This window comes from Sipha flava, unplaced genomic scaffold (assembly GCF_003268045.1).
Source record: "Sipha flava isolate LNK unplaced genomic scaffold, YSA_version1 32_pilon_pilon, whole genome shotgun sequence".
NCBI classification, from domain to species: domain Eukaryota; kingdom Metazoa; phylum Arthropoda; class Insecta; order Hemiptera; family Aphididae; genus Sipha; species Sipha flava.
The window spans coordinates 1004445-1019964 of NW_020273018.1; the positions used below are offsets into that span (position 1 = coordinate 1004445).

At 25.2% G+C, this 15520-nt stretch overlaps 1 protein-coding gene across 2 annotated transcripts in view; it reads left to right on the forward strand.

Moving 5' to 3' along the window:
* Window positions 1–15520, forward strand: part of LOC112686932 (prolactin-releasing peptide receptor) — a 114880-nt gene that overhangs the window by 59919 nt on the left and 39441 nt on the right. The window lies entirely within an intron of this gene.

Genomic DNA, 15520 nt, shown 5'->3' on the forward strand with positions numbered 1-15520 from the left:
TTGATTTGGCTATTTTTAGATAAACCAGATGAAACAAATTAAATAAATTTGATATTAACATTGTTGTCATCGTTTTGAAATATATAATTAACGTCAAAACATATTTCGATTAGTAAACATCTAACATTTTCATAATACCAAAATGTCATCAATGAACAATAAATCTGAAATTTAAAATATTATAGAACAAAAAAATATATTAAAAGCTATATGAAACAAAAGTTATTTCAAAATAATAACGCGACAAGCTAGATTATTAAAATTTATGAACAAAAGCGATTAAGAGAAAAATATGGCACCATTGGGTAACCCAAGATTCGAATTTACGAAACCCTTTGGAATAAATAAAATAAATATAACTGCTATATTATTCATTGAAACGCTGTATGAAAATAATACTTTTAAAATATAAACTTATTACTGTAAAGATAATTTTAATATGCAAATGAGAAGTAGCGCATTAAAATAATATGGTATTTATTTTAACACATATATTATGATCACATGATATAATAAAATAAGTGATTTCAATTTGTATCAAATGTATCGCAATACTAAAAATTTAAATAAGAACTGAACTTGTACATACGTACAATATATACGTCTGGGTGAATCAATCATTAAATATTTATACATTTTTTTGTTGTTTACTTTATTTATTAAGATTTGAATTGTGTTAAATAATGATCCTAAATATTTTATTTTTCATTCATTTTATAAGTCACATCCCTGGATATAAATATATACATACATGTATATATATATTATTAATTTATTGTGCATACATTGAACAGGACGTTAAACGCATTAATCATCTTTATACAGTGCATAATGTACGCTGACACATTAAACCTATAAGAAGTTTAATACCCAAGACAAATGCTTTGCTTGCATTCAACTCGTTCAAGTAAAAACGCTTTTGTGTCTATTATTTTTTATTATAACGAATTAAACTTCATCATTGCTTCCGCCTTATTTAATATATATTTTAAAGAATTTATACATGTCTTGTGGAATACATAAGATTATTTAATTATTATATTTTTGTTATTTCAACTCTGACTGGTTTTTAATTAATTATAGATGTCTTTGCTTTAAAAACAAAGCTAAATCAAGACGATTTCAATAAATGTTGAATACATAAGATATTTAATGGATTTTTGATATTGGGTTTTTAATAATGTGACGCAATATTATTATTATTATTATTTTAATTATATATTTTGTAAAAATATAAAGTTCCATTCATTGGCACAGATAGAAGATTGTCTGGTATTGATTTATTTTTTAATTCTGGTGCTAAAATTATGTATAGTTTATCAAATAAATATATGAACAATATGTAAAATGTATTAATTATATTAGGCAATGGTAATACGTGGCAGATACAATTAGTAACACATGGATCGAGAAAAATAATTTGTATGATGATATTTAAAAATGATATTATCTATCCAAAAATTTACAATAATATTCATAAAAAAAAAAATCATTTTTTTTATAGGCATTATATATTTGTAAGTTATACAAAGACAGTAGTTTAACATAGGTACTGTCGTCAAAAATCGATACTCGAAAGTGATGATTTATTATCGCTTTCAAATTTCAAATACCATACAGCACTGGCTAGAGTCATAATGGGACTAAAATGAAACAAGTGCCAACACTCAGTTTTTCTGCACCATGCCCTCACATTATACCTATTTATTGGCTCATTTTTTTTTTAAAAAATACCGCGTAAAAACATATATACTTTCATAGCACGTTCGTGGCTATCCATTATTATTATTGGGCATGTTTTTAAGAGAAGATTATTTCTATCATTTAAGTAGGGATATTTCTACATATTTCAAACACTGTGATTTATTATTATTATCATCATCGTTGTAAATTGTTTAATTTATTCCAGATATATTGTTATCGTACTTAACAGTTGTGTTTATTGTAATTACTGATACCACGAATTCAAATGTATCCCAGCTAAGAATTTTGGTTGAAATACCGAGTTTAAGTTTACGAATGTAATAATTACGTTCAATTCCATTTTGAATAATTTACTATTTTATCGAATTTGAAATACATATTTATATATCCTAAAGTTTAAAACTGCATACGGTTGATTTAAAACGCGTTTCATTAGTTGTTGGTAAATTATATTTCTAATAAAAATATCCATCGTAAATTATACTTATGTTAAATTAGAGATCATATTTTATACGATCGTATAACGAATACTATCACGTATAAACAATATATAAATTTTTGATTATATTCATGCGAATTAAATTGCTTACAATTATTTTTATATTTATTAAAAAACTTATTATTACTATTATAATTACAAATAATTGTGTTGAAAATATTTAAACATATCAATGGAAACCTTAAGTTTGTTTTAATAATTACTGAATTATAATATTACTTATATTTGATGAATAGAAAAATATACAATAACCATAAAACTATTTGGAGCAAAGTAATAATTGGAATGTAAAAAAATATGTAATGGTCAAAAATAAATGAGGATCCGTGTTTGGTTTTCCTCGTTAAATATTATAACCATTTTAAATAAATGTGTGACCACTTCATCACCTATATGGACGAAAACACCTTGGAATTCTCTCCGAACATTCAGTAATTGCACAGCTCTCTATACAGTTGTGTGTGGTGTGTTAGTGGGTGTTCATGTAGTAATTGTATGATAACGAGTATCGGCCAATTATTATAATTATTATTATTATTATTTCAATGAGCCAGTTTTCGTATATTTCTGTAAAATATTATACTGGTTTATACTTTTTATGCAGCTATTCTGTTGTCCACAACATGTACAAGTAGACCGGACCATGCCGGTGCGATTTGGGTATCATTCAAAAAACCATATTCTTATTATTATTATACCTAAGCCGATATTCGTCAGTTGTATATTACCCACTATTTCTTTTAATCTGCAAGTCCACGTGTGGAAAGTTCTTCTAGCGGCTCTCACGAGGTAAATGATAAATTATAAATTATGATTATCCGTTGTAATGTATGTTTATAAAATAATGACATACTTGTAAATATTTCATATTTACTGCATATTTCTTTGGGTTTTATTAAGGCATGTATGTTTGATCATTTATTGTAACTAACATAACACCTGTAGGTTATATTTGTCCATTATGAACTACCGCCATCGAAATAATCATAATTAACATATCCAACAACACGCATACACTGACTAGATAAATATTTAATTTGTAATCAATGTTGACTATAATGCACACAAATTACGTGTAGTTAATTAATTTATATTGATCACAAAACTGGGTATGCCTTCTGAAACTTCGTTTCATCCTTATATTAATAAACATATATGTATTTATTTACAGAAATTATTTCTTTTTTTCGTGATGTAAACTGAACAATGAATCATATCAACCAGTCATGTTGTGAGTTATTGTCTTTGTCAATGGTATTTGGACCATACCTTTTCATTTTGAACATTTTCCATAATCTGCCATAGTATTTTACTAGGGGCGAAGTTAGGTTCTGCATTGGCTGGGAGTATTAATCATTTTGACAAATTATTTATCTTCAACGATGATATCATCTACATAAATATACATATCTGTTCAACACACTTAAAAGTAAACAAATCTTCTAAATCGATATTAGTCGTACAACATATATTGTGTTATATCTCAATCGGTTCTTGATTTAAATTGTTTTTTTAATTGGTTAATATACGTAATATGCATATTGATTACATACATGCATACATACATATATATACAATTTTTTTAAAACAACAATTTAATCTGTTAAATTATGATATTTCATCAGCAGTTCGTCTGCTTATTTTATGAAATCTGCCGCGCTGTAGCAAAATAAGAAAATCAAGGAATTAGATTTTTTTCATGCCTTTCATGCAATCTACAGTATTATATTCTTGCAGTTGCCAAATACGTGAATTCGACGACGGCGTTGCTGATTTTATGAAATCGGCAATTTCACGAATTTGGCGTATAAATAACATATGGTAATTATTTGGTATTATATTATAATTATACATATATAAATCATGATTTATTTGATATTTGTAATGAATATCATGATACGTAAATAATCACCTACTGATAATACTTCTGTATCCAACCATTATCATTGAAACATGCGCGATGAACTTTTGACCAGTTAAAGATCTGGTTTCGGCTTTTAGGTTGCTGATAAAACGACTTGGCACTTCTTTCTAGTTCGCAATCTCTAAACGTGATGAGTTATCGAGTTAATGGATAGGTCTTTTGGATGGTATTGGCTAGTTTTAGTGAGCGTAATGTACAAGATACTTGTGCTGTCGTTTCGCCAAAGGCTGATTTGATCTTAGAACACGGTCAATGTATGACGTGCAAAATACAAGGCTAAAAGTATAAAAGTTTTCATGGATTTGTATGTCCCTTGAGCTCTGCTAAATAGTTGTTTTTTCGTCTTAAGAGTTGATAAGGAAACCCAGCACTGGTCATACCTTCGTTCTGGTGTGTCAGCAGTCTATTTTTACGATCCAATGAGTCGACTTTACGTTGACGTGTATCGGCAAGTCTAGTAGTCATCTGTGTTTATGCACACGCGTTGTCATCGCGTCAATCGCGAAAGTGGTCTTGCGGGTAAGTCATTCTCGCGGGATGTAAAAAACAAAACATTTTAAAAAGCTCGATAAATAGGTAAACGATTCATAGTTTATATTATAGTGCAGTTTGGCTGCAAATCTAAATCATGCTAAAACCATGTGATCAATAAAACTCGTAATTTTGTTTATAATATTTTATTACGTTACAGAACCTGAGAGTAGCACTACGGATTAGTGTTACTAAAAATTAATGTTTTGCTTGATTTCGACATTATTTTTCAGATTTATTTATAACTGTGAGAGAAAAAAACTAATAAATATGTATGTGTAAATCAGGTTAGGTGTAAATCAAAATAATATATATTGTTACCGTTATGGGACAATTAAACGTTATAGGTAAAAACCGGATTTAATAAATATTGCAACTTTTTATTGATACCAGGTAAATCGAATCTAATCAAATATGTATACGAATCGAATTAATTACAGTCATCCTATTTAATTTAATAATGCAATTTTTTGCAATTTTCAGCAATTTTGCAATTTTTGCAATTTTGTATACTTCATGTGATGAAATATACAAATTATTATTTATTAAGTAATTTTACAATAAAAATATAACTAAGACGTACATTTTTACATGTGGTTAAATGTAGTTCAGCATTTTTAAAATTATATTTATCTGAGTTATCCACAAACCTCACAAGTTTAGAAGAATCAAATAGTCAATTACTTATTAATTTAAACATATTTAGTGACATTGAAAATATTTAGGTAAATATTCTCGGTCTCAATGGGAAAAAAGTTAAAGATAAATTAGAATATGTCTTAGAAAAAAATGAAGGGTATAAAACTATTAAATTATTTGAATTAATTTTAACATATTTATACAGCAATTTTTATACATTTTCATTGCAATTTTGACATATTTTTAGTGCGATTTTAAGATATTTTTAATGCGATCATATCCGGTCTTTAATTCTGTTGTACAACATCAATAAAATGCACATACCACGTAAATTATAGTGTATTTCTAACTTATGTATGATGTATTGTATAATGTTTCATTGGTGTTCACCAAAATTATTTTTGATGAGGCAGGCCATACGGGTTCCGCACCGACAATATCCGACATGATTTCAGAAAGCATATTTATATTTTATTAGTTGATACATTTACTGTTGTTTTAAACATAATTTTATATTTATTTTATGTAAATTACCTAGTAATTTAAGTCAATTTTACAAAAATAACTATATTTCAAATATATTTTACTGATAGTTATAAATATTTGACAATTTAAAAATTTATAATGACAATTTCTTTTATACTTCAATCGTAAATCGTTTTCTGTTACGTTATTCGATATTGATTTTAATCGCTTTTCGTTTACCGATATGTTATCGGTTATCCCTTTTCATTATTTATCGTTTACCGACATGTTCTCTGTTATCGATTTCAATCGTTTTTTGAATAGTGTAACGTTATACTCATAACTTTATAAAAACGTTTTAGTGCTCTGGTATAAATATAATAATATTTTTATGTTTATTTTGCTCTCATGTACACGAATAAAGTTTGAATAGTTTATGGACCGAACTTTCAAACATTTTGAATGATTGTTGTTTATAGGTACTTTTTCGAGTGTAGAAAGCATGTACGCTTAATAATTGATCATGACACCAGGTAAACAACACAATGATTGAAATATGCATAGAAATATGATAGGTACTATAGATTTTCATATATTACATAAATGAAATTATAGGATACAGTATTTTTAAGAGAATTTTCTGTTCTTTAATGAAGCATTAATGTATTTTATACATGCATGTATTTATTTAAAGCATTTAATAAAAAAAATATTTAGCAGTTTAATACAATAGAAGTTTTTAGAATTTTTTCTGGGAGATCCTTTGATATAATCTTATAAGTCATTAAGATACAAAAGTGTTTAACTCATTAATAAATTATTGCTTAAAATTAAATTCTTATAAACGAAAAAAAACATAACATAGCATTTCAAATTCGAGATTCCCGAGCGAATAATACATCACAGCCAAAACTCTATTAAATTGTATTTGTTTAAAATAAAATATAAATATTTTTAAATATGCATATTTTTATTTATTCTATTTATTTTATTTCAAAGTGGCATGAAAATGATTTAGGAATTCAATTTTTTTTTCTTTTATTAACATATACCAAATGTTTATGCAATTGAAAACTTGCGAATAAAAGAACATATGATGTGTAGCTGTTTTTACTACATAGGAAATTAGAAGCAATATCAATGGGCTTTAAATTTATTTGTTTTCTTTTTAATAACTTTTAAATCTTACACAATACTAATTTATTTGAATATTATGTGATCAAGTCTTATGATATAGATTAGTTGATAAGTGTACTCATGAACTGCAAATATATAAATATATATTTCTATCGTAATTATAACATTTGTGGTATTAAGTGCGTACATGTATGAAATATTATTCATGTGAAATAACTCGTACAAACTTTAACAAATCCAAAACAGTTTACAGCCGCTTAATTTCTGTACACATAATACTTTAACGGCAATTTAACACAAGTTATCATAATAAAATAACAACTAAAAACACCACGAGTCATAGTATTTTCATTGTTCAAGTTTAAACAATTGAACTGTTAACAATCGTACAGAAAATTTATTTTTATATTTTATTATTATTTAACCGTTCCTCGTGAACATGCATTATATTAGTTCGTGCATATTATAATATAAAAAAGATCATCATGCATTATAATAATACCATAAATCATCGATCGTGGTCAAATATCTAAAAATAAAAGAAAATCCATGCTAATATATAAATAAGTATTATATATTATGGAATACACACGTTGATGTGTTGAGTTGAGTAGTCTGGTATTTTAAAGATGAACGAATAGAAAAACTCTCAACACATGACAAATTATAGAAACCAATTCCTTTGTTCGTGAATTATGTCAGCAATACATCTCAGATGACAGTGGTAACATTTTAGTGGGTGAATAGAATCTTTTCTACCACTTATTTTCTTATAATAAATACGTAGTGACAAGATTTTATATTTTACGTTGCGGTATGATAAATATATTTACAAATTTTTGTTAAAATCAACAAAATTGATTGATTGTCATGTTAAACGTTTTAGTAGTATTGCACGTAAAAATAGTGTGTTTCATTAAATTCAGAATAATTTTAAATTATAAAATACCATATTTTATTTTATTTTACATGATCAAGTACAGTTTAATTTAAACAATATATATAATACTATAATAATTTATTGTATATTTTTTGTATTGTGTTTTGTTTGTAGATGTCCAGCTTCTACTACAATGTATAAGATATATATTACTATATTACTACCTACTGTTATTTAATTTATTTATTTAATTATTTATTATTATTATTTTATTATTATTTTTATTATTATTTATTAATTTATTTCATAGTTATGATTGAATTAAAGCTGTAATTAATTTCAATCAAACATATAACTGAAGATATATTTTTCTATATATGCCCAATATGTGTAGAATACAAAATGTAAATCATTTTTAAGCTATATGAAATTAATTGGTATTACGAGTATTAAAAAAAAAAAAAAAAAAACAATTATAATATTTATATATCAATATAACTATATACGTATTTATTACTTAAAATAGGATTTTATAAATGAGACCTAAATAAGTAATGTACCTATATATATTATACTGCAGTTTAAGAAACAGTAGCATTAGAAACTCACTGATTTAATGTAAGTAGACTAAAATCGAAAGATTAATATTTAATTTGACTGACTGTCGTTTACAGCCCCACTGGGCCAAATAAGATAATGAGTTTTCATTCAAAATATACAGAATGTCAGTTTTTAATTTCGTCAATCTTGTCATTATTACAATGAAAATTTTTTTGAATATAATAAATAATTAAAATGTTATAAAATAAGTCCGTGAGATTAATCCACGTGTCTTATTTATCTAGTAATATTGTTCAAACAATTCAATTATTACTATTAGATTCTGAATCTAATCGTGAGTCGGTGGTCAGGTCTCACCTTTTTTTAAAGTACATGCTCTACCTGAATTATTTGATTTTGACACCACTGTCCATAACATATTAAATACATAGAAACGAGAATCTGAAATATTTTACATTCGTTAAAGTTATCAGCCCAACGAACATACAATTTAATCAAAGAGTTCTAAACTCAGATTTCTCAACTAAATATACCTATATTTCTTCATTATAAAAAAAAAAAATAATATTATTTTACAAGTAAATTCAAGGGAGACAATGATATATCATACTGAAAAAACCACATATACATAATTTTGAATACAATACAGTATAGTAGTTGGTTTTCCAGATTTATGTCGAGTGCGTACTCTGCACGAATAATTTATAGTAAAATATTAAAATTACAAACTTTTTGACAATATATAAACAAACGTTTATAGTTAACGTATTACATATTTAATTAATATTCACGAAATATTAGTACGTGTGATATTCAAGTGCATGGGTACAAATGTTTTCTTTTACGCATCTGTATACATGTTTACGAAGTATTCCATTATAAGCTTGCTGATTTAGTAAATTTATTCAATTAACAACAATGAGGTATAAGCGATCTAGTTTTGTATTATTGTTTATAAATCTGAATTATTCCCTATGAAATCATTTATAATTTGAACCATAATCCAAACAATGTATTTTATTGTGTATACCTAAAACAATACATGTCAAAGCAAAATAGTCGACCTTTGTACAACATTTTGCTTAGAGCCATTGTTGCGGAATCGACTTTTGTCGACCGTCATTGTATGTATGTATTTTTGTGTGTGTGTGTGTGTGTGTGAGTGTGTATGTATTATGTTTCAGACATCTATCATTGATGGTTTTTGGCTTTAAGCTTTTTATCGAAAACTTCAGGTAAAACTATACAACAACAAACAAATCCGTAACATAATGGTTGATTCGCGATAAACCATTAATTAGAATTATCTAAGTATTATTACGGAATATTTTTTCTAGGATCAAAAATGTCATACATTAGGTATATACTCGTATATTTTAAAACCCAATATCAGTGAACTCTTATTATTCTGTCCTGATGGTGTATGAGTAATTTTGTATCAAAACGAAATGATTGTGGAAATTCCCTGAAGCTATTTTTTAATATAATGCATAAATTACCATAAATAAATTATTTTTCTATATATATATTTTTTTTTTAGTACTATAGTGAATATGCAGTGTAAAACGAGGATTAATTAAAAATAAATATAATAAATAGTAAACACTGTAATTAAACTGTATTATTATTGTTTGGATTTATCTCGGTGTAGGTTCTACAAAGTACAAACCAACCCCGCAGAGATCATAATTAAATAAGTCATTTACTAAATGTTATTACTGTTAATAATAACTAAATGACTCTTCTAATTAACATCAGTATATATATTTTTATAATAGTATATATGTGTAATGTAATTCAGTGTTAATAGAAATTATATTTATTAAAATGTGTATACTCGTGATAAAAAAAATAATACATAAGTATTATTTCATTGATAATAAACATTTTAACTCGTTGAAAACTCATTTATTAACATCTTTTTTTTTAAATTTAAATGTAGGTTTATAAAAAAAAAATAATAATAATATAATTTAATACCGTTTTATACTAAATCTTAATTGCTGGATATTATTTTTTCCAAAAATGAAATTATTAAGAAAAATTTAAGATAAATAAATATTATTTTACGAATATTTTAGTTTGAACTATGTTAATTTTTAAAAATTACTTCTTAAGTTATTGAAGGTTTAGTTATTAAGAATATTTTAAAACAAAAATAATTTTACAGTTATATAAATTTAGAAATATTCTAATCCAGTGTACGTTGACGTGTTACATTTGTTGAAGAACGGAAAAATAATTTGGTTTATGTCACATTTGCATTTAACTATATAATAATATTTGAAATTAATGTCTAGATACCGGGTGTATTATACTAGTGGTGTTAATTAAATTAAAAGTAGCGCGTCCGTGTGCGTAAAATAGGATGCATTTGAAACGTTACTCGATAAATATTTAATATTCATTTCATAGCCACGCATGGTTCCATGTATGTCACGTGCGAATTTCATCATTATCAACCATATAATGTAAGTCAACGTAATAATTCCATCCCATAAGAAAATTCATCATCAAATCGTCATAAATTCTATAAATGTGTTCACTGGGCCAGAAAATCACACACCAGTAATCAACGTTTACGGTTTTCAAACACGTGTTACATAATATTGCTTGCAGTGCACCCCGTAATTTACATAATTATTTAATCTATATCGTATAGTTCTGTCAGTTTTACTTTTTTGTTGTTCTTTTTGCACTCTAAATAAAAATTATTTTTTTATCGTCAAGTAGTGGTTGGTAGTTTCCATAGTAAATCGTGGTACAAATACGCGCACAAGTTTAAGATAAAGTTAATCCATACATGATGGTCGGTTGAATGTTAACGAGACATTATCGACACATGACACGCGGAAGCTTGTCATCGTGATTTTCAGTATTAGCAATAATATCTAATATATTATAATATACTGTATTGGGTCAAATTGATAAACAACGAGCAAAAACCGATGATGGTAATTTAGTATGATAGTGGAGTACTTTAGACTTCCGGTTTTATCATAGTGAGGACCAGCAGAGTATCCCTAGAGCGTTGATAACATAATTTTCGCTTGCAGTTTTTATACACATTTTTCATTCGGGATGAAGTTTTTGTAGTTTTCTCAAGTCTATTTATACGTAAGTAATGAAAAAATGATTGATATCGATTATATTCACATTTTACGATAACAAAAGTGATATTTCGAGGGATATACGACACCAAATTCATTTTTAGTTTTGACGTCGACAGTGTTGATCGAATTTTTATATTTTCCTGTTTTTGGGTCCACTTTAATATTATCTGATTAAAAAAAATTAATATACTGTTCACAAATCTTTTATTTAAAATTACACCAGTCCAATTGATAAACATTGTCACTTCATTATTTATCGTTTTGAAACATAATAATAATAAAAAATAGAGAGAGAAAAATGCGTCGGATTATATAATCGGATTTTTGAATCATAATCTCATCTTCTGTGCAATTGGTAAATAGAAATTGACGTATGTTTCGGTGCATGATAACTAGACCGCGCAAAATACGGATCTCCATGACTCTATCGATTTACCGTATTGAACGTACACTTGTAAATTAGAGAAAATAATGCGAATTTACTAAAATGTGTTTTTTTTTCTTCTATAAAATTTACCATTTTGGATTTGCGACTTTTGAGAATCAGGCCGATGATAAGAAACTTTTTCATTGTTCATATAATTTAAGTTTCCAAAAATATCAATCAACAGTCTTGAACAACATCAATACCAATAATTATTATAATAGTTAAAGTATTTTTCCAAAATTATTTATATAAAAAAAAAAATATTCTTTTAATTCCCGAATAAAATTATTCTAAAAAAAATGTATTGATTTCTTATAATTTTAAGAAAATAATTATAAAAATGATAGGTAATATTAAAAATTAAAATTCCATGTAATAACAATCGGTTACATAAATAAAATATATAGGTACATATATTTTGTTTTACTAAAATATCTTTTAGCTAATAAACTCTTGCTAAATTATTTACCATAATTATTGGATACTGACCATAATACGAGTATTTACAAAATTATACTATAGTTGACATTTAGCAGTCAATAACACCACTAAAAAAAATTATAAACATGTTACTCGAAAGCCTATTTCATAACATTCAATATTTATTTTGAAAGTTCTTAAATTTAATTTTTCACGTTTCATTTCCTCACACAATTATCGTATTATACTTTATTCCAAATGTATTAATTGGAATGTTTAGGTTTTCTTTTTTCATTAATAAATTTATATTTACATTTGATTTCATAAATTTTTTATGTTATTAATTCTATAGTTTATTTTTAAGACAATAATGTCAAACATTTTACCATTAGACATTAAATTGTCAATCAAAAACATAATGTTACTGTCGAACATTTAATACATAACAATACGGTCGGAAGTGCAATTTGTTAATATGATTTAATATCGTTCATACAATTCTAAAATACAAAAACCATTAGTGTATTTTTATTTATTATTGATGAACTACTCTAAATTGACCTGCAGTATAAATTTGATGTTAATTGAAAATCATATTTTCATATTTTTCCTCTATCGATTCGTAACGTGTCGTTTGTCAGAATATGATAAGATAATGTACATATTTTTATGAATTATTTCCAATCCGTTTAACGATTTTATTATAATCTCTCTACATTTTTCGTTAGTTTCGTGTCTATTATCAATTCGACTGAATGAACAGCATATTACAATTATATTATTTGTTTAGTTATTCCAATGGCTTACCATTGTTTTTTCGATTTCAATACCTCACTATTTAATGTTTGTTGTCAGTAAAATATATAACCGTTAAAATACAAATTAGATATTCGTTTTTCTTTTATATAAAATTGAACTATTATTGTTACATGTGCATTTCTTTTATATTTATACAATTATATAGTAATAAATAGTGTTATACTCACCTGAAAGTTAGTTACAAATACCAAATACAAATAGTAATAATTTATGCCTAATTAAACAAAATAACTGTTTAAAGAACAATTAAATATTATTAATTGTGTATAGAATAAACATTAAAGTAGACTACAATTTTTTTTTTTTTTTTTTAAATATAAAATTGTCTTTATTATTTACAATTTATATAATATAAGTACACTAAATAACTTTGGGTCTTATTATTAAAAAAAAAAAATAAAATAACAAAAGAAGCCTTGAATTTTTGATTTAGGAGATTGAACATTTTTAATACTTAGAACCCACTAACTCTCTTAAATCGCTTTGTGTATAAAACCTTAAACATGCATTTTAAACAATTAAATACTTTTTATACAATTTTAATTTTCCTAATTATTATGTTTTCTTTTTGTGCATTTTATCTAATTTATAGTGTTTATAAAACTTTTTGAATTACCAACAAATATATGTTAGAATATATATATATATATATATATATATATAATATATGTTTAAAATGATATGTTTATGGCTCATTGTTAATTTAATAAAAAAAAATGAAATATTAAATCACAAAAACAAAATTTTAATCATAATAATATCATTTACGTGAAAAGAAAAAAATGAAGCTTACAACATAATACAACATGATAACATATATTATATCATCTCCTTATATTTTGGTATAGGATATAAATGCTTTCTAAAAATACAGTTAAACCTTTGCTACTCTATTATACAATACTTTTTATCTCATGTATATAACTCCAAAATGCACTGACTTTTAGTGTTATATTGAACTAATATGTTCTTGTTTTTCAATTTTATCTTCTATTTATTTTATCTTTTTTCTTCTTTGACCTGGATTTGTCTTTTGGAAAGCATTAATCAAAAACTTATCAAAAAATGTCAAAAAATAATTATACGCTCATTTGTAATATCACCATATAGTGGAATGTTGAAGATTTTCAAAAATTACCAATATAAATAATTTTTATTAACGTTACTCTATTTCTAAACTAAAATTAATATAATACAATAACTTTTGTAATTTATCCGAAAAAAATGTTTTACTAACCAACTTAATAAGAAAACATATTATTACGGGGCCATTAGGCTCCATTCAGAATATAAAATAAAGATTAATACATATTTTATAGAATCAGACATGTGTAAAATTGGATAGTGTGTTTTACAATCAGACATAAAAACGTTCGGAAAAATAAAAAATAATATATTTATATTAAAAATTTTTACAAACTATAGATCATTGTTTGCTCGAATTTTGAAACTGTGATTTTATCTAAATATTTGCTTAAAAAAGATAAATGTTATTCAGTATTATGATTTATGACCTCAATTGTAATTTATTAAATAGTGATTGTATTATAAACTATATTCAATATTTTAATAACATACTTTCACAGTATTATAATTTAAACATTTACAGTTAATATATATTATCCAATAAATGAGGTGAATTATACTATGACTCTATAATACCATGTAGTAACTATAATTATAATACTTTCAACATTTCTAAGTAAAATATGCTATATTAAATATTGATTTCTGTTATTTTTCTGTCTTATTTCCGAACACGTCTAATATCATGATACTTAGAGCAAAACTGTAGAACTAAATATGATGGTCCTCATATTAAAAATGAAACGTTTCTGTAACAGTATTTCAAACTTTTGTTATTTATATTATACGCGATTATGTAATAACTTGAAAAATATTTTGAAAGTGGGATTTTAGAGACCGAGAAATCTTTATCCCTATAGGCTATTATACTGAAGGAAATATATATATATATATATAAGTTCTAATATTTAATCTGACCAACGGAGGGCGTATAATCCAATAAAAATTACAACTGTGTTCATCTTACCATAAATATTAGTGAATATTGTACCTATTCCAATATCCAACATCGATGCCCTACCTCAAAGTATCGAATCTATATGGTAAGGACTTAAAGGGATAAAATCGAGAGATGCTACAAACCTTCTAGAAAGGCAATTAAAAGAAGAGTGGTAGCTCTCAACCAATCCTATAAGTATATCCGAAGCATTTTTACATGACATTAACATTGTTTACTGTGTTGAACTCTAATAACAATTTGACAATGGAACAAACAATAAAGACGCAGATATAAGTTTTTTTGTGTTTTTAGTCTAATGTTGACAATGTAAAAAAATATATATAAATGTTAAAACGATAATGTGATAAAATATGT